We start from the raw sequence: 22,203 nt of genomic DNA, 5'->3' as shown, positions 1-22,203 counted from the left end.
TTTCTTTTAGAACTTTCAGAGTTTCTTTCAAGAGCTTTAGTACTTCTTATCCTGTTGACAATTTCTCTCAGCTGTTGTTTGACTAAATTCTTTATTTTGCTTTTATTTTTGAAGGATGTTTTTGCTGGCTATAAACTAGGTTGGCGGTTTTTTATTTACTTTCCCTTTCTACACTTGAAATATATCATTCCATTGTTTTCTAGTTTCCATAGTTTCTGCTGAAAAGTCTATTTTATTCTTATCGTTGTTCTTTTGTGTCCTTTTAACCTGGCTGCTTTTAGCATTTCTCTTTTTCATAGGTTTTCAGTAGGCTAAGCCTGATGGGTCTAGCTATTTTCTTTATGCTTACTATACTTAAGTTTTGTTGAGCTTCTTAAATCTGTAGGTTAGTATCATTCATCAGTTTTACAAAATTCTCCACCCTGTATTTTTAAGTATTGTTTCTTATCCATCATTTCTCATCTATCCTAAGAAATATTCTTTTCTTCTTCCAAGACAGATTTGTTTGTTCTTCTGGCAGTCTATGGTGTATTCAATATTCTTCACCAACACTATAATTTAAAAACATCAATTCTTCAGTCTTCCTTATTCATTGTCCAGCTTTCACATATATATGAGGTGACTGAAAATACCATGGCTTGGGTCAGGCACACCTTAGTCCTCAAAGTGACATATTTGCTTTTTAACACTTTAACAAGGTCTTTTGAGGATTTGCCCAATGCAATGCATTGTTTGATTTCTTGACTTCTCTTTACATGGGCGTTAATTGTTGATTCAATAGAATGAAATCCTGGACAACTTCAGTATTTTCTCCATTTATCAAGATGTTCATTCTAGGTTTTCTTTTTATATTTTTCATTCATTTTTCCCTGTGCTTTTAAATTTGATAATTCATTGCTTTTCTTCCAGTTCATTAAGTCTGTCTTCTACAGGTCACTATGAGTCGGAATTGACTCGATAGCAATGGGTTTTTTTTTTTTAATGGTCTTCTATAGAATTCAGTCTACTGTTAAACCTATCCAATGAACTCTCAATTTCAGATACTGTGTTTCCAGGTTTAGAATTTCCAATTCATTATTTTTATACATGCGAATTATTTGTTGAAATTTTTCAGTTTTAAAACACCTCCATAGATTTTTCTATCTTTTCTTCCATTTTTTTGAATATATTAATATAGTTGTTTTAATGTTTCTCTTGGTAATTCTAAGATCTGAATCACCTGTAGATATAATCAAGGTATTTATTCTCAGTCATTGGTCCTATTTTTCAGTATGCCTCATGATTTTTTTGGATAACAGATATTGTCATTTGGTCCTATTTTTCAGTATGCCTCATGATTTTTTTGGATAAAAGATATTGTGGGTAAAAAATTGTAGAGCTACTGGCTGATTTTGTTTCTACAGAAGGTTAAGGCAGGTAGCATACTAGACCTGCTTCATAGGGTTGTTGTGAGGAGTAAATTAATTAATGTAGACATAGTCATTAAAAAGGAACCTGGTAGCATAATGGTTAAGCACTTGGCTACTAAGTGAAAGATTGGCAGTTCACATTCATCCAGTAGCTCCAAGGGAGAAAAACCCGATGATCTGCTTTTGTAAAGATTTAAATTAAAAAAAAAAAAAAAATCACATTGCTGTCGAGTCAATTCAGACTCACAGCAACCCTATAGGACAGAGTAGAACTGCCCCATAAGATTTCCAAGGAGGTATGGCCTAGGAAACTCTACTGAGCAGTTTTATTCTGTCACATGTGGTTGCTATGTGTCAGAATCAACTCAGTGGTACCCAACAATAACAACATAGTCAGCTGGAGGATTTTGGACATGAGGAATAAAAAAAAACTTTGATTAAATAATGAAAATTTATTATCATTCAGAATAACTGGTCACTTTCTATAGGATTGGGAACTTTAGTGGTTCATGGAAGTCACTAAAGGCCCTTCCTCTCCATCCTGTTTCCACCCTACCTCATGCCATCCTCAGCTTCTCAGCTGATCCCTTTGCAGTTACCAGACGACAGATGTTTTCTGTATCTCACTGATGCCCAGTGTCCATGGACAAGAAGGCACTGTCTCTTCCTGTGTTTCTTTTATTTTCTTTTAAAACTCACTTTGCTGTTGTTATTATTGGCTGTCATCAAGTTGGCTCCCAACTCATGGCAATCCCATGCACAAGGGAACAAAATGCTTCCCCGTCCTGCACCATCCCCATGTTTGATGGTGGAACAGACTGCTGTGATGCATAGGGTTTCAACTGGCTAATTTTCAGAAACAGATCACCTGGCCTTTGTTCCTAGTCTATCTTAGTCTAGAAGCTCAGCTGGAACCTGCTCATCATGATAGCAACACACAAGCTTCCACTGACCTATGAGTGGTGGCAGCACATGAGGTGCATTGGCCAGGAATCAGACCTGACTCTCCTAGACGTAAGGCAAGAGTTCTACCACTGAACCACCTCTGCCCTAACTACTCTCCTGACGTATAAATTATATATAATTCCTATTTTACATGAGAATTTGATGAGTTTGGACATATGTATCTACTCTGTAATCACCTCCATGATAAGATCTAGTGTGCGGCCTAAATTGTCCAACCTAGAATTACTTCTACAACCATTCACTGGGTGAGCTTCACTCACTTTCATCAAGTACATAGAAACACACGCTAGCCTCTTAAAATGATATCATCAAAATATACTTTCTAACATATTTGGATTAAAGTATTTGGGTAAAACAGTCCCTTGAAGTAGAGTCCAATCTTCTCATGTCATAAATTGATGCAAATAGTGTTTATTATTCTCAGATCCCAAAAGTTTGAGAAAAGAGAGAGAATGACCTAGTGGGAATATTTTAGACTTACCAATAAATGACTTACCAATATTCTAGAGGTGATATGCATGAAGAGTTATTCTATCTGAACCTAAAGATAAAGAAAGGAAAATAAATCCACCCCCACAATGAACCCACTACTTCGAATGTCAGTGGAGGTACCTTTTCTCCAGTCAGAGGTGTCCCGGCATTGATGGCGAATCCATGAGCCTGCATCACACTGGGAGGGCCTGGGCAGAAGCAGAGGTACCATAACTTCTGACACAGATGCAGGTGGCCTGTGGGAGAGCAAATTCTGTCCCTTTCATTTGGTCACTTTGGATGTCAGAGAGCTGTGATGATATACACATAACCAGGTGCTGTTCTTAACTAGGCATCAGTCTGCACCTATGGCTCCGATAAATCTGAACGGCATCTTAAAGCAAGGGCGATGTGCTGCAGTAACATTGACAGAGGGCCTGGCTATTAAGCTGTCTGCAGACTCTAGAATCAGTGAAATGTTTGACAGTGCAGGGACAAACATGTATTAGCAACATTGCTTAATCCATGTTTCAAGGGCAGAATTGGAAACCATGCTTTCGAGCCATGCCAGCTCAGATCACTGGAAGGATACTGTCATAAAGAATGACAGAGGGACACCATGACGTCTTCCCTCCCCTCCCTCCTTCACCAGCTCCCTGGAGCAATGCACACCTCATAAGACACAGGTGTACGTGCTCAGGTTGGATTAACACCCCTGGCCCTGGAACCACCTGTGATTCGTTCGTGGTGGAGCAATGTTATTTGGGAACACTCGGCCTATCTCATTTATGGGGATGTCTATTACTAAAGACCCATGGGAGTCAGAGGGAGGGTCTCCCCCCCAGGAAGTCTGTTCATACACTCTCTGCCTCTGCTCTCAGTTCCAAGTTAATCCAAGGTCCAGCCTAAACACAAATGGCATGATCAGTGTCGGTAAAGGTGTAAAGCATCAGGTAAAATCTACTTTTTCACTACTGACAGCATATATAGTAAAATTTGCAAGAGCCAGAACCTCTATAAATTGGAAACCTGTCAGAGAAGAAAAACTCAAATATTTTCCACTACACTGAGCACAGAAAAGTGGTAACAGCGTACACTGCCAAAGGCTTCTGCTTGCGAGACCCAGAAAAACAGGACAGTCCCATTGGGTTCCGGCCGGTGCTCACGGGTCTCACTGTTATATCTTCCTTTATTCCTTTTAATTACACTATTTTCCCTCCAAGTCAGCGTTTTATAGCATTGGCTTTTTTTTTGTTTCTATCTGGCAGGAAGTCCAGCATAATTGATTCAGCTAATGGGTGTTTTCCAAATTGCTCACAGTGCATGCCAGCCAGGGAGCCCAGGCTGTGCCTCCCCATCTCCGGGATGCCATTGGGGACCCAGAGTTGGGCAAATATGACCTTGAAGGTAGTGAAGCAGCTCCAGGCTTCAGATGTTTTTTCATAGGATGAGAACACAGAGAACTGAGGAAACTGAGGCAGGCGTGGAGATGAACTCCTGGGAGACCAGTACCTCCACCCAGTACAGATTTCTGCTTCTGGGAATCCATTAGAAAATCTTTCTTCTCCTCCAGCCTTTTGGCAAATAGGCAAATGGCCACATCGGTAACAAACCATTTTTTCAAAGCCAGAGTTCAAAGGGGTATCGAGAAAATTCTCTCTAAAGAGTCAAATGGAAGATGTTTTAACGTGTTTCAGCACACTGATACACGACTCCATAATATGAGGCTGAATAGATAGAGATGTATCAGGGGATAAGATTTGAGCTACAGGGTGTCTGGTATTTGCACAGTGTTTACAGTATTACGCCATAACTGCCATTTTAGTTCACTGAGCTCCAAACACATTCGCTGAGCGCCTTCTGCACGCTGGCGCTGTGTAAACAGGAAGACAGAGGAGACACAATCCCACCTCTCTGGCACCTGGGGCAAAAAGATGGGGAAACAGCAGGATCTTTTAAGGTAATGATTTCGAGACAACTTTTCCAAAAGTTCCAACACTAAACTTAGTGCCAGCTTAAGTGTAGTGGATTCATTAATCCTAAAGGCCCAACAGAGCCCTGGTGGCGCAGTGGTTAAGAGCTTGGCTGCAACCCAAAGGGTCGGCAGTTTGAAACCACCAGCTCCTTGGAAATCCTCTTGGGCTATTATGCTCTGTCCTATATGGTCGCTATGAGTCAAAATCAACTCGATGGCAATGGGTAAAGGCCCAACAGTCCAGGATGGGGCAACGGAAGAGATGGGCGGACAATTCTCTCCTTCCTCTCCATCAGTGTTTCCTACAGGAAGGATCCTTTCCTGGGATTTGTCCCAAAGTACACATGGGCCTCGTTCTTCAGACACAAAAAAGTTGCATGGTCAAAATGACTTAGCTTCCTAAGAAACACAGCAAGATGAAATGCTTTCTGGCCCTGAGCCGTCCTCAGGATGGGTTGCCGATCAGACTGTTGTGATCCACGGGTTTTTTATTGGCTGATTTTTGGTAGTGAATCACCAGGCCTTTCTTCCTGGTGTCCTAGGAACGACAGAGAGACAATGCTCTTGCTAAAAAACCGGAGAGCAGAGCAAGAACTGAGCAGCTCAAAGGGTGAGCACTACAAGGGAGCCTGTCTCCCCTCTCCCCTTTTTAAATCATAAAATATCATTTTATTTAAATGGACATCTTCAAGTCTAAATAAAGTCAGCCTCCAAGTAATACTAAGTATATCAGTGTTCATCTGTGATAAAAATACTAACAGTTTTTCCAATCCCATTAAACTATAAGATTTCTCTAACAGCAAATTTAAAATATAAACTATCCTCTTGAATGACAAATTGTTACTCCCAGCTACTTTTCAGTGACGTAGTCCAATGACCCACGTGGCTTTCAAGGATGTGAAGGTGGGACCCATAAACCTCACACAAGACCCCCCCCCACTCCCCCTTTTCCCCCGGCTGCTAGCCCACAAGAGGACCAAGGATGTGGCAGTCAAGGCATGGGTAGCCTGGCCTGGCTATCAGGGCTGCCAGCATATAATTCAGCCCAGCTGCCAAGCACTGCCAAAGCCTTGCCAAGCCTGCCCGCCTCAGAGAATGTGCCTTTCTGGACACCTCATGCTCAGTAGGGGCCTGACCATACCTGGTAGTGGGGGCAAGGTCCAGCGTCCTTCTGCCCCTTCCAGACAGCCCCAGGAGCCACACAGACAGCTGTGGCAGACCATTATGCTGCCATACAGGAAGACAACGCTGACAGGGGACTCCAGCCAGCAGATGAACATGGGTCAGGGCAGAGAGCAGGAAGGGCCACCTGTGCCCCCGGGAGATCTCTCCGCTGTGCCCTCCTCCGCTGAGGCTGGGTACAGACTCTTGGGCAGGAAGTACATACAGACAAGTGAGGGACATCAGAATGAGGAACACCACTGGCTCCAGTCTGCGGTGGAGACGATCTGAACCAGGGAAGACAGGGCAGGCTTCACAAAGCTGATTCCCTTCTTGAGCTCACTATCATCTCAGGAAGATTCAATGAAATAGAAGCTATTGATCAGTTCCGATGGTTAATGTTATGTGTCAACTTGGCCAGGCTATGATCCTCAGTGGTTTGGACTAGTTGTTCATCCATAATGTAATACAATGTAACCTTCGTCCATGATGCGATCTGATGTGACCAACCAATCAGTTGGAAAGGGAGTTTCCTCTGGGGTGTGGCCTCTCTTCCATATGTAAATGGATGTTCTGGCAAAACTCTCTCTCACTGTCTCTCTCATCCCTGTACTCTTTTCCTCCACTGACCTCCAGATCCTGGACCATAAGCCTGCAGAAATCTCCATCCTGCCACTTAGCCTGCAACCCCATGAGCCAGAAGAGGTCTCCAGCCTGCCGCCTGACCCAGGAGTTTGGCACTTGCAACCCCCACCATTGAATGAGCCATTTCCTTAAAGTAAATCACTCTAAGTACGTGTATATGTATAGGGTTCGCTGCTTTTGCTCCTCTACAGAACCCAGACTAAAACATCTGTGAAGCATAACGTCATTTCAAAAGCGAAAGAAGAAGAACCATAGTCATTCCTGAGTGGTTACAGGAGCCGTTTGGCCGACAGTACTGGCGGCTTGTCCAGGACTTCACTTGTCTTCATGACAGCTTCACATTCTAGAGGTAGATGCACTCCTTCCTGGAAGAGCCAAGAAAAGACACAGAGGGACATGAACAGGAGGGCAGGGGGGAGCTATGGGGTTTCTGTGGACAGGTTACTCTGTGAGCCATACGGGCTATGCCATCGGGCCTCTGTCAACCTTTCCAAGCTGTGATAGGGTGTTTTCAGGGGTGTCATGGGGTACTGGCCCACAGGCTCAGGCCCTGAATGAGGGCTGAGCATATGCACTGCGAGTTCACAGGACCATGGCTCCCTTCCTAGTTGTATCCATTGTGTTTACTAGTTGTATTGGTTGTGTTGACTAGTTGTATCCATTGCGTTTACTAGTTGTATTGGTTGTGTTCACTAGTAGCATTGATGTCACTTTGATAGCTAAGATACACATGATCCAGCCATGGTTTTTTCAATCACCTCATATGAATGTGAAGGCTGGAGAACGAAAAAGGAAGACAGGAGAATTAAGGCATTTGAATTGTGATGTTGACGAAGAATATCCAATAAACCGTGGGCTGCCAAAAGAATGAATAAATCAGTCTTAGAAGCAATACAACCAGAATGCTCCTTAGGAGTAAGGATGGTGAGACTTTGGCTAGTTTACTTTGGACACGTTATCAGAAAAAGACCGATGGCTAGAAAAAGGCATCAGGTTTGTTAAAGTAGAGGGTCAGCAAAAACAAGAGAAACCTCCCATGAGATGAATTGACACAACAGCTATAATGATGGATGCAGGGCCAGGCATTGTTTTATTCTGTTATACATAAGGTTGCCATGAGTTGGAGCAGACTCAATGGCAGTTAACAACAACACTAGTTGTGTTAGTTACACCACACTGACAGCAACACCATTCGCTTGGGATGAAGCCGCACAGCAATCTTATGGCTGAGGGAAAAGCACCCAATGAAAGCAGTATCAGTAAAAGAGGTATGGCAAAAAATTAATAAGAAATGCTGGTCATCAGTGGTGACAAGTGGCGAGCATTGAGCACGTCGCCCTCGCCGTAGAGTTGTCATCGGCTCTGCAAAGTGAGGACTAGGTCTGCTTGGCAGTTTGCACAGCATCAGAAAAAAGGTGTTAGCACATCAGATGGGGGACAGAAGAAACGCTCCCCAACTCACGGCTGGGATTTTCTGACACAGACAAAGCAGGGAGCTCTGACCAGTGGTGTGTTACTTGGTGCCTCGCTTCTGCCCTCATATTCTACAGGTACGTTTCAGAAAAACACTTGCAGCATAGTTGAGCCTGTTTGGGAAGGTTAGATCAAGTTTGTCTGGAAGCTCGGGGAGGAACGAAATGCTCTCTAGAGGTTCTCTTCAGCTGTATATCTAAGAAAAAATAAAAAGAAGAGTCCCTATTTGAGCTCAAGAATCAAAAACTTGGAAAGGCTGTAAAAAGGATCGAAATATCACCATTTCCTAAAAAGATTACTGGGGGTTTCTGCTACCTCGGATTAGCACTGAAATTACTACTTATGAGTAATGTGTTTTCATGGTTGTTCCTGGGATTATCACTGCCTTACAGCTTTTAAGCATGATTGTAGGGATATTTTATTTCTTATCTAGATTCAAAACAAGGAAATTGTTTAAACAAAATTAAGCCAGAAGAAAAGAACAGAATCAATGCTTTTGAATAGAGATGAGTAAAGAAAAAGAGCACCCTGGAACTGTATCGGCTAATTTAAACACACACAAAAGAACAGGCCCATAAAAGGAACATGAGTTACCTGTACAGTTTCCTCTGCCGATACCACGTCTGTAGTCTGTGGTTAGCCGATTAATGGACATCTGTCTCTGCAACTGACTGGCCAAGGCTGTCTTCAGTAAAGTCCACTTCATAAAAAAATCATGTGATGCCCCATTTTTGTGGTGCAGGTAAGGCATCTACACTCTTTTTAGAAATTCAAAACTAAACTCGTGTTTCTGTCATAACTCTACGCTACAAGGAGAAATTTACAAATCCACCATCAGAGTGGCAGTTTTTAAATATATATTTGCATATATATTTATATATAATATAACATATTTATAATATGTATAACCAAAAAAAAAGCCAAACCCATTGTCATTGAGTCGATTTCAACTCATAGCGGCCCTATAGGACAGAGTAGAACTGCTCCATAGAGTTTCCAAGGAGCGGCTGGCAGATTCGAACTGCTGACCTTTTGGTTAGCAGCCGTAGCACTTAACCACTACGCCTCCAGGGTTTCCATAATATGTATATGTTTGTATATTTAATATTTATTTAATAATGATTAAAAAATTTGAAAACAGACAATGGTAATGGTTACACAACCTATGAAAGTAATCAACGTCACTAAAGTTTTCTTGTATATTTTTTTACCATAATAAAAAGATATATAATAAGGAGTATGAAAAGACAAGACCGAAAGGGAGAAGCCATATGCAGCAGAAATCACTCAAAAAGGCTTGTGGTGGTGGTGGTGGTATGCTGTTGAGTCGATTCGAACTCATGGTGACCCCATGTGACAGAGTAGAACTACCCCATAGAATTTTGTAGGCTTTAATCTTCATGGGAGCAAATCGCCGGGTCTTTTCTCGCATGGGGAGCCCGGGAGATACAATGGTTAAGAGCTCTGATGAGCTAAGGCTGCTAGCCAAAAAGTTGGCCAGTTTGAATCCACCAGCTGCTTCTTGGAAACTCTATGGGGCAGTTTTACTCTGTCCTATTGGGTCGCTATGAGTCAGAATCAACTGAACAGCAAGGAGTTTTCTCCCACAGAACCCGCTGCTGAGTTTGAACATTGAGCTTTCAGTTAGCGGCAGAGTACTTTAACCATTGTGCTAACAGGGCTCCTTCAAAGAAGCTTCGCACCTAAAATATATGAAGAACTCTCATAAAACAGTTATAAAAAGAATAACGACTCAAAACTGAACAAAAGGCACCAGCATACAGTTCACAGAAAAAGAAAACTGAACGGACGATAAATACGTAAGGATTTCAACCTTATCGGTAAACAGGAAAACACACGTTAAAACTACATTCTCCAGAACGGCAAAAATTATAAATTGTAATAATAGTTGACAAGGAATTAGAGCAATGGGAACTCTCAGGCACCGCTGATGGTAGTGTAGATTTATATAAGAACTTTGGGAAACAATTTGCCTTTACTTAGAAAATTCGATTATGCTCATAGTCCAGGGCCCAGCCATCACAAGTGCAGTTATACGCCCTAGAGAACATCCTCCAAGTGTACACAGGGGCAAAGGCAGAATGACCAGAAATGCTGATAATATGGCAAAGCAGGAGACACCCAGCGTTCATCCAGAGAGATCCATGAACGAATAGCGGCTGTTCGTAGGGCATAATAACAAAAAACAATGAAAAGGAATTTGGGGCGTTCTGAGCGACCGCCAGAGACCATTTATTTGCATGTCATTTTTTGCTACTGTTTTCTAACTTGGGGGCTCGGGTCCTTCAGTTGTCCCATGTCAAAAATACACTAAATATTTTGTATAACCAAATCACCAAACCGAAAAACCAAACTCAGTGCCGTCAAGTCGATCCCGACTTATAGCGGCCGTATAGGACAGAGTAGAACTGCCCCATAGAGTTTCCAAGGAGCTCCTGGAGGATTCAAACTGCCGACCCTTTGGTTAGCAGCCATAGCACTTAACCACTACACCACCAGGGTTTCCAAGCACCAAACCAGTTGCCATCAGTTCTGACTCACGGTGATCCCACATATGTCCCAGTAAAATGGTGCTCCATAGGGTTTTCAATGGCTGATTTTTCAGAAGCAGATCACCAAGCCCTTTCTTCTGAGGTGCCTCTGGGGACACTGCAGCCACCAACCTTTCTGTTAGTAGTAGTCAAGCACTTAAATGTTTGTACCACCCAGGGACTTCATAAATATTTTGTGTAGTAGCTTGGGTTGAGTATGACTGGGCAGCATGCTGAGCAGCGCGTGGTCACCAGGAGCAGCTCTCACTCCCTCACTGTCTCAGAAGGGCGCTCCTGTCTGCTGTTCTCCCCTCTCCGGTCAGAGCAAAGCTGGAACAGACCAACCTTTGGATCCTTTCCCTGTAGGAACAGCGAGTCATCCTCCACATCATTTAGAACCTATAATGTTGAATGTTTGGCTGTTGGTGTAACCCAGCAGATGCAACGGTCTCCAACAACTGCACTCCCTGGAGTGTGTTAATCCGCTTAGAAAATGGATAATCAATTTTTTGGTGAAACATGTAACAAAGACGCACTGGTTTCAAACCACAGGATTGTTCTTTCATGCTCCTATGTGACATTAACCAACTAGTCAGACAATTCCTTAGTTCTCATCTCATGTTTAGGCCATGTACATGTGAGTTTGAAGCTCTGTTTGGGTTGGCCCAGCCACAGAATCACCAAATGTTTACCACTGAGGCACCAGATGTAACCAAGAGGTCAAGGCAGGGTGAGCTTCTCCCTAAAAGAAAGGTTGGCACTTGGAGTGACACTCCCATGCATTTCCTGGAGCTACTAAGTGGGTTTTTATGCATATATCTGTTAAAGACTTTGCCAAAAATAATATTTTTTTGCTGAATGCAATGATTTGACTAATGTGGAAATATTGCACCTTATGCTTATGCTGAGCCTGGAATACATTTGCGTGGGTACTACGCACAGCAATTCTTGGAGATGACACCACTATCTCCCCCGTATCAAGTCCTTCCTCTGCTACTTTCAAAAACCTAAAAACAACAGGCAACAGGCCTCCCTGCTCTCAACTCTTACTGCGCCTGTTGTCTGTACCATGAAGCTGAGCAAGTTCCGCACTGTCTCTTATTGTTCCTTAGAACCTCAACATGTGTAAATCCTGTCTCCCCAGCAGGACTGAAAATCATGTCACGTAGAAACTAATAGAGCAAAGGATATGTATTGATCAGGGTTCTCCAGAGAAACAGAACTAATTAGATAGATGATAGATAGGTAGGTAGATAGATAGACAGACAGACAGATAGATAGATAGAGAGTGAGAGAGAGATGATAGATAATAGATAGGTGGATGATAGAGTAAGAGAGAGAGATGGATGGATGGATGGATGGATGGGTGGGTGGCTGGGTGGCTGGGTGGGTGAGTGGATGGATGGATGGATGGATGGATGGATGGATGGATGGATGGATGGATGGATGGATGGATGGATGGATGGATGGATGGACGGATTTTAAGGAACTGGTTCACACAATTGGGGAGCTGGCAGTCTGTCAGTCAGGCAATAGGCTGGAAACTCCAGGAGTCTTATGTCTGAAACTTGTAGGCCAGGTGGAGAGCTGGAAAGTCCGTAAGAATGTCTCATGGAACAGTCTTGAGACAGAATCCTACCCCCTCGAAAGACTTCAGGTCTTTTTTGCTCTTAAGGCCTTCAACTGATTGAATCAGCCTCACTCACATTGTGGAGGGTCATCTCCTTTACTTAAGCCCAACTGATGGTAATCATTAAACACTTCTACCAACTACCTTCACAGGAACACCTAGTGTTTGACCAAACAACTGGGCACCATAATCTAGCCAAGCTGACACATAAAATTAACCATCACAGAATAGTTGCTTAAGGTAAAAGGCTTTCCAATTAAAATGCCATGTGTCCTTTCAAATGCTCTGCAATATAAGGCCTCTGAGAGTCACAGAGTTAAGCTGCCCATGCATCCCTTAACTGAATGGTTAGTGTCACATGGGAAGAGGGAGGGTCCCTCCCGCTGAGGTCTGATGACTCGAGTTTCACAAATACTCTACAAGAAAGCACCTAGAGTGCAGCACATGGGACTGGAGCCTCCAGGTTACATCCAGCTTCCAGCAATTGACCGCCCCATGGCCTTTACCAAATCACTTCCATTTCCTATAACTAGGCTCCCTCCTCTGTAAGGTGGAGGTGGTCGTGCCCATTTCATGGGGTGGGACGAGGTGGGGGGTTGCCACTTAAGAAGACTTAAGTGAAAGGACACATTTCAAGTAGTTAGGACAGTATGTGTTCCCAAGATTCTCAGATTCAAGCTCAGAACTCCCAAAGCTCCACCCAGGGCTCCTCCCACACTGCTGCCCGCCTGTTAGGGGAATACTCCATTGTCCAAAGTTGCTGGCATCTTGGAGAGAAACTTGTAACATAGTGTGTACCATTTGAGAGGTTAGCAAGTCAGCATGTCAGTTCAACAAATAATAAGAGACAAGATTTTAGGCAAGACACTGCTCCCCTAGAAGGTTCTTTAGTTAACACCACCTTAGGAGGTGGAGAGGTGGCCCTGAGAGTGGCACACACAACAGCTTTTCATTGGATCGGACAAGAGGAAGGGAGAGATCTTCTTCGAATGGTATGACTCAGTCCTGAGAGTGTGTGGGAAGGGCTGGCACTACCCTTCCTGGAGACCCCAGGCCACGGGGAAGAAAAATAGGAAAAAATTCAGAGCACGCTATTGAATGAAACCCATTTCTCCAATAATTTGGACAAGGGTTGGTTGTCTAAGCGGTTAGAGGAGCATTTCTAAAGACCTCTAGTGCTCTAGAGATCTAGTTGGGAATGAAATTGGGTTCTTAGAGCAAGGTTCATCAGGGAGCCTGTAATAGGATAATACATGGTGTGAGTCTGCAAGAAAGTGATATGGTGTATAGTGTGTCTCAAACTGATTTTATCACACGGTCCTTTTCCATAAAACATGCATTATCATCATGAGGGATACTGAGGAAAACACTAATCTATTGTGTAATAATGGGGTGGACAGGGTATTTAAACCAAAGGCAGTATGTGTGTGGGAGTGTGTGTGAGAGTGTGTGTGTGGCGTGTGTGTGCATGTGTGTGAGTATTAGCATATAGTGGGTACTTGAATATGAGCGTGTGTATGTGGTGTGAGTTTGTGTGTGAGTATGACTGTAAGTGTGTGAGTGTGTGCAAGTGTGTGAGTATGAGTGTGTGTATGTATGTGTGCACACGTGCACTTTGGGTGGGGTTCGGTTGCATTCTGTTGTCACCTATTCTGTCCCTTTGAACTGTGTGAGGTGCTAAGCACCTGAATTATCTGAAAATCTGTATTTCGGACAAAGCAACTGGATAAATACTTTTGTTAATTTATCTCCACTTCTCCCCAGCACCTAGCACAGCGTTTGCCATGAGACTCAGCGAATGTGTGTGACTGAGGATGAGTTTCCTCATAAATAGATGATACAAGAACACATGGACTTAGGTCCCGTCCTTCTAAGGCTTTGATGAATGAAGACGTTGCCTGAGAAACTGGCAGAACGAATTGTGCAAAACAGTCAAATTCTCTATCCACAGTCCTTGAAATGTCACCGCAAGCTCTTTAACGCCATTGCTGACATATATGGATTTCCATAGCATCTTCTCTTCCGAAAAATCATGAACACCTCTCGGAAAGTTATCTGCTGTTGCTCCTGAGCACCAGCGCTTATTCTCCCACTGGTAAGTAAAGTGTTGTATGCCTTTCGTACTCACTTTCCAAATCTGTCTCCTTATCAAATATTTATTTCTGCCGGCATGCTCACAGATCCACCCCCTTCTTCCTCTCCTTCCACCCTTACCGTTTTGTGCTGCTTTTTAATTAAAAGAAAAGTTTAAGATGTAATTCAACGTGTCAATAAGAAATACAAATAAATAAATAACAGGACAAAGGATCCGAGAGATGGAAAAAGGAAAAGTCGCACATTTGCAGATTTTTAACGAACAGATTTTTTAAATATTTCCTTACATACACAAAGTCAATGCTCCGGTAGGTGACTTGTAAACGCTCCTTTTCGTCCCATAATTATAAGGGAAATGTTCTTTAATGTGCAATAATAATGTTCAAGCTGTGCTATTTTGCGGCTAATAATTATACACAACAGCGTGGGGCATGATAGCTCACAGAAAGTTTTCCTTCTTAATGCATTACCCACCTCTCTTCTCTCCCGGCTACCTGCCTGATTTGCAGTGACTGTGCTTTTTAATCCGTTCTTTATTCTGAGAATAGAAGCGCTAGTTAGTTACTTTCTTGTGGAAAGGATGTTAGGCAAGACTGCTGACTGGCTGAAATCGCTCCCATACAAAGCAGGGTCTATAATAGGCTTACTTAAAAAAAAAAGAAAGAAATACAGACTCAAACTACAGCTAAGCTCAAAATGTGCTTGCTTGAATCCCCAGCATTAAAAGGTCATATGGTTGCTGTACAGTTTAGCACAGTGTTACCGAGACAACACGGGGAGTTGGCAATAAAAGCAGAGGTCGTCAAGCCCTGGCACCAGATATCAATCCCTTCACAGACGGGGGAATACATTTATCACTGAACGGCCACATTTGTTACTATGGACATGCACCATTTCCAAAAGATCTTGGGGTTAGCCAGCTGTGTATCCGAGTCAGCATCTTCATTAGCTTCTCAGCCACAATGTGTTCTGGAAATTACTGAATATATTATGTGATTTTCTCTGGAAAAAAAAAAAAAAAGGATGCCACACAGATTAAGAAAAGCCATACCAGATAAATGAAAATTTGGATGGAGATATCGAAGGCACTAAACTTACCACAAATTGAGTGTTCTAACTAGTTTCAATGAATTAACTGCTGCATACATTTGAAGAACCATAAAAGGAATATAGCCTGGATCCAGCAATTGCTTCAGCAGAAATGAGCATTCCTGAATTTCAGTGTACCTAATGCTGGCTTGGACAGCTGCCTGGACTTCAGCTCACATCTAGCTCATTTCCAGCTGCTCTAAATACACTTCCTTCTTAATGGTTCACAATAAACTGACCATATGGGTTAATACCAAGTCAATCCTTATTTTCCCTTGCTATTACTGAACTATGAAAAAGTATTCTTTGGCATCAAACTTGTTCAGCCAGGCTCTCAACAGAATATTGGGCAAAGGATGAATTTTATTTAGACTACAGGGCAGCTAGAAAGGCATGTCAGAGGGCCAGTTATGTTTGGCACACAGGGTCATCACAAAATTAGGCAGCATCTATTCTACACATGAGTGACTGTAAATATATACTGTCCCATACTACAGCATCTGGAAATTAGTCCTGTTTCTTATTGGTAGATACATCCAGAATTTTCCAGAAGCTTCTATAGGTTTATATTATTGTTGTGTGGTATTGCATCTATTCTGATTCACAGTGACCACATGTGACAGATTAGAACTGCCTTATAGGGTTTCCTGCGCTGTATGGGAGCAGACCGCCAAGGCTTTTTTTCCTGTGGAGCCGCTGGTGGGTTCCAACCACTGACCTTTTGGTGCTTAACCATTTCACCACCCAAGCCACTTCATAGGTTTATTGCTGTTGTTGTTAAGTGCCACCAAGTTGGCTCTGACTCATAGTGATCCTATGTGCAACAGAATGATAGGTTTATAGCACTATGCAAATATTTCACAACTCAAATAGTGGGTAATATGAAATTAGAGCTTGATGGAAAGTTTTCCTTTGGGGTATCTAATGGGGTTCCAGTCAGAAAACGGCATGGGATGGGACATTCGAAGGCTCAGTTGTCCAAGATATTTTCCTCACCTACCTATCTGGCATTTCCTCTAGGATGGTTGAAGCAGGAGGGCCTGGCAAGACTCTCCTCTCTCTCAATGCAACCTTTCCATGGCTAGCTTAGGCTTCCTCCTAGCATGACATTCTAATGGTAATCAGCCTTTTTTCATGGCAGCAACCATTCCCCATATGGATGTGTTCAGAGACCCAGGCAGAGCTGCTACTTTCTATAGGCTACAAGGGGCTAGACCAGATCTACTACATGAGGGGACTGCCCAAAGGCATCAGTACCAGGAAGTGTGGCTTAGTGTGGCCATCTTTGTAGACTAGCTACCACGGCTCCTAACAACTTTTAAAGTGCTATAAAGAATAACATAATATTGCATACAGATTATATGATTTTATGTATTGTTGTTGGCTGCTGCTGAGTCAATTCTAACTCATAATGACATGATGTGATGGAGTAGAACTGCCCCATGGGGTTTTCTTGGCTGTAATCTTTATGGGAGCAGATCACTAGGTCTTTCTCCCATGAAGCCATTGGGTGGATTTGAACTACCAGCCTTTTAGTTAGCAGCCAAGCACTTCACCATTGTGCCACCAGGGCTCCTTGTGGTAGCACAGTGGTTGAGAGTTCAGCTGCTAACCAAAAAGTCGGCAGTTTGAATCCACCAGCCACTCCTTAGAAACTCTATGGGGCAGTTCTACTCCGTCCTACAGGGTCGCTATGAGTTGTAATAGACTCAGTGACAATGGATTTTTGATTTTTGGGGTACAATACTATGTGAAATACTTCTGGGGTCTCTTTGGATCTTCTTCATTACTATGGTTTAGTAGAATTATCACATTCTAACTATTGACATTAAGAAATTTCCTTCTATATTTCTATTCTCCTTTCCAGAATATTAAACTAGGACTTTTAACAACCCTGACCAACTCTGAGGGCATAGTGGTTAAGAGCTAGCCAAGAGGTCGACAGTTCAAATCCACTAGGCTCTCCTTGGACACTCTACAGGGCAGTTCTACTCTGTCCTATAGGTTCACTATTGTTGAAATGGACTCCACGGCAATGTGTTTGTTTGTTTGGCAACATTTGTGACTTCTATAGTGTTACACATTTTGCCTGTCTCTGAACTCACTGCTCATGGAGATACTTCCTTCCTCCAGAGCCAGTAGATTCACCTCTTTAGATAAGACAGCAAAGGTAGACATAGTTTTTAGAAATACTCTGTTAAAGCACCTATAGATTATTTAAAAGAGAAGTGAAATCTTTAGGAAATCTCAACTTCTCCAAAAGATCTGCATACGTGATTATTTAATTATAACTCATTTTGGAGGAGATGAGTTAAAGATAAACATATTTTAATGAGAAATGTAGACCCTGACAGAAGCATGCTGTAGGTGTACACAACGGAAAATGGAGTTTGCGAGGCAAACTCAAACAGAACTACCTGAAGTTTGACCTGCACTGATAGTAGGTCTTAACCCTAGGTAGTGAGGTAAGTACCAAGGGCACCATGTAAGAGAACTAGGTGGGGAGCTGGGGGTGGAGGAAAATTCAAATCTAGATCACTGGTTGATGCTATTGTTTGTTCACAATTATTCATCCCTCTCCATGCTTGCTGTGCTTCCCTGCCTCATTAACTTTGGGCTTGGCAATGAGACATGATTTGACCCAACAGGTATGAGCAAATACATTTGCCGAAGTTGAGCAGAAACTTTAAATTTTATTGTATCCTATGGCTGCCACCCTCTTGTACCTACACTCTGCCATGAGGAAATAAGAAAGATTCAGGATGCTCCTTCAGCCTGATTCTCAGAATAAAAGCAGACCCGCAATCCACCCACAGCCTGGGAACATAGCTAGAGAGCCACAGAGCCATTGATGTGGGTTCAACTGTCATCAGACACTTCACATGGGGAACAAACACACCTTCCTGTTATTAGTCACTAAGATTTAGAGATTGTTTCTTATGCAGCATTACGCAGCAAAAACTGACTGATACATCCACGTCGCCATTTTGTCTAAGCGTTCCCTATGATTCACAATAATACTCTTCATAACTGTTCGAAGTAAAGCCATCTTACAAGTTATATGTGCTTCTACATATTTAATAGTAATATTTTTGATTATCGTAGCTCTTCAAAGATCATCTTAAATTTGAGAATCAAGCAAGTCCCTCATTTAAGAGCAGCTGTGTTAAGCATAATGGCCAAATTCTTCTCAAGAAATAATAACAATAAATGTAGAATTTATATTTCAAATAGGTTCTGCTGAAAGGTTAGTCTTCTAACACCCTTCAAGCTTCCCAATATCCTGCAGGGAAATTAAAAGGAGGTTAGGCTTAGCAGGACGTGGACTGAATGAAATATCTGTAAACTATTTCTTTTAAAGATGTGACAGAGAATACGCAGCAGAGCAGTTAAAACAATAATACAGCTCATAATGCAGTAAAAGGGCTGGAAAATGAAACTTCTAGAAAAAAGTTGTTGTGACAAGGCTTTATGATTAAAGCAGTCATTTGATCCCATCCTCCTGGCTTTGAATAACCCCAGTTTGAGTTTTGAAACCGGAAACTCAGATGCAACCCCACCGGTGCTGTCAAGGCAAGTGTGCCAAAGCACAGATGTGTCTGGGGAAACAAAATGAATGTGATCACTTGCTGCCGACTTAGGTGGCAAAGAGTCAAGATGCTCATGCAGAAACGGATTTAAAAACATTTTTGAAATAACTTTAGTGGAGTAAAAAGAGTTAACTTACTTTATAATCTTTATTTTATATAATTTCAAAGTCACAGAATGGTTTCAAGGATAATATAAGAAACTCTTATATATTCTTTGGAAACCCTGGTGGTGTAGTTGTTAACAGCTACAGCTGCTAACCAAAAGGTCAGCAGTTCAAACCCACCAGGCACTCCTTGGAAACCCTATGGAGCAGCTCTACTCTGTCCTATACGGTTGCTATGACTCAACGGCAATGGGTTTTTTATACACCCTTTAGCCTCATTTACCACTTGTTTGTATTTTGCCCCATTTCCTTTACCATTCTCTCTCTCTCAGTATATATATTGTTGTTGTTGTGTGCCATAAAGTCATTCCAACTCATGGCAACCCCATGTAACAGAGTAAAAGTGTTCCATAGAGTTTTCCAGGCCGTAATCTTTATGGGAGCAGATCATCAGTTTTTTTCTCGCTAGAAGCTACTGGTGGGTTCAAACTGTTGACCTTTTGGTTAGCAGCCAAGTGCTTAACTATTGCACCTCCTAGGTTCCTTCTATATGAATGTGTATATATGCATATATATATATACAAATATTCTATATGTATATGTGCATATGTACATATGCACATTTTTTCAGAGCCAATTGATAATAAATCGGAGGTGTTTTTCTTTCTAACCCTTAAATACTTCAGTGTATAGTGTCTAAGAACAAAGACCCTTTTTCCTACATAAGTACAGTAAACCAAACCAAACCCATTGCTGTCAAGTCTATTTTGACTCATAGCGACCCTATAGGACAGAGTAGAACTGCCCCATAGAGTTTCCAAGGAGCACCTGGTGGATTCAAACTGCCAACCTTTTGATTAGCAGCTGTAGTATTTAGCCACTACATCACCAGGGTTTCCAGCCAGCATAAGAACTCTGTAAAGAAACAGCGTGCTTGGTCAGGAGGCTCTGCATTTCCTTTGAGGGGTGCATTCAGGCTCAAGGACCACTATTAGGAATATTGTGAATGGAATTCTTGTTTGGGTCACTGGGGTGAAATGACCTTTAAGATTTCTTCCCAATTCAAGATTCCGAATCTAATGTCTAATCAGGTATAAATTTAAGAACATAAAATCTCGTTAGGCTTGAAGAGATCGTCTTAAGTCAACAAGCTTCAATTTACAGGTTAGGAAGCTTAGACCAAGAACGGATTAGGCTCTAGCAAATGGCCTGTTAGTGATTAAACATGTCCTCTGTTCCTGTCAAATGTTCTTACCTTTTATTAAGTCAACTGTGGATATCAGAACTCAAAAGAGAATTTTTAAGTGTTTTAAACTTTCTCTACTTTTTTTGTGTCAACTACTGGTCTGTGGTATCTACCCAACAATAGTATCTCCCAGCATATGGCAAGCTAGTAATCTTGATTCAAAAACTAAGGCTATTTTATTCCATGTTATTATAGAAGTCTGTAACCACAACTGGAGAGCTGGTGACACAGTGGTTAAGAGCTCAGCTACTAACCAAAACGCCAGCAGTTCGAATCCACCAGGTGCTCCTTGGAAACCCTACAGAGCAGTTCTCCTCTGTCCTACAGGGTTGCCATGAGTTGGATTCCACTGATGGCAATGGAGTTATTTATTTATTTTTTGTTTGGGACACAACTATATGAGTTGAGTACTTTCTATATGTATTGCGGAGAGCAAGCTGTGTATCTCTTTTAAATTGTGCTGTCTGTTACAAGATTATTTTGCAGTAACAAGCCACAACAAAAGTTTATTTCTATGCAACCCATCCAAGGCAGTTTGGTTGAAACTCTTCTCAATCGTCTTAGACAGAGACCTGGGCTGACAGAGCAGCCTCTCCCTGGAACCTGAGTAGTTGTCACAGCAGGAGTAAAGAGCGCTTGGCAAAGCTCAAGCTGGCTTTTCCGGCTCTGCCCAGAAAGACGGCTCCCACACACATACCCTTGGCTGGAGCAAATCACGTTGTGGTTCCAGGTTGCATAGAGGGGAGGCATCCTCTCTCCTCAAGGAGAGACAACAAATACTGGTTAGCGGTTATACACAGTCTACCATGCGTGTCTTTCTCCAGGGGCTTTAATGTCAGAAGAGCTTTTTACTGCCTCAGTGACTCCCTCTTCTCATAGCAATGCCAAATTTCAGGCAAACACTAAGATTAGCCTGTCTAACAGGATATTTTAAGGAACTGATGGACATCTTTTCCTGTCACCCAGAGGTTACTGAATTGATCTGGGATTAGAGTGGAAATAGAGTAGCGTTGAGAACATGTTACAAATTCTACCAGACTGACTTCAACAAAGCCCTGTTACAATAAGGAGACTTCCTGTACCCCTGAGGCAGGAGTGCAGGTCTGTTCTGCTATGCCCCCAGCCCCACCCAGAGATGTAAGAGGAGTACTAAGTGCCATGGTGATACAACGGTTAAGAACTCAGCTGGTAACCAAAAGGTTGGCGGTTGGAACCCAACCAGCCACTCCATGGGAGAAAGACCTGGCCATCTGTTCTTGTAAGGATTACAGCCTAGAAAACCCTTTGGGGCAGTTCTACTCTGCCACATGGGGCTGCTTTGGAGGAAGAGATTATGGGGATCAAAAAGTGGAACTTATCCCTTCCTTGTTCTCCCTTAAAGGAATGGAGGGAACTCTTACTTGGTCTCTTTTCCCAAAAAGGTGAAAAGGGGGACCTCAAAGAATCTGCGGTAAAGCTTAGAGGCATTTATAAGAAGGGAGATTAGTATCGTATTTCCTTCTTAGGTTCATACTTGGCTACAGGCTTGCCACTAGTGTTCAAACAGGAGAAGGGGATAGTTTGGGGGTACTTCCCCACGAGGCGATGCAGCCCACTTAACGCCTAGTAGATTCAAACTGCTGACCCTTTAGTTAGCAGCTGTACTCTTAAACACTATGCTACCAGGTTTTCCCCTCCAACAACGGAGGGGTATAAATAAGTAGGCATAAGGGAGAAAGGTGTGAGGGCACATACCCTCCTCCACCTGAGACTTCTTGAGAAACAGTATACCTTGCATAAGTTGTGGGGAGGAGGGAGA

Source organism: Loxodonta africana, chromosome 11 (assembly GCF_030014295.1).
Source record: "Loxodonta africana isolate mLoxAfr1 chromosome 11, mLoxAfr1.hap2, whole genome shotgun sequence".
Taxonomy (NCBI): Eukaryota; Metazoa; Chordata; class Mammalia; order Proboscidea; family Elephantidae; genus Loxodonta; species Loxodonta africana.
The sequence above is the reverse complement of the archived record's forward strand: the minus strand, read 5'-3'. Positions refer to the sequence as shown.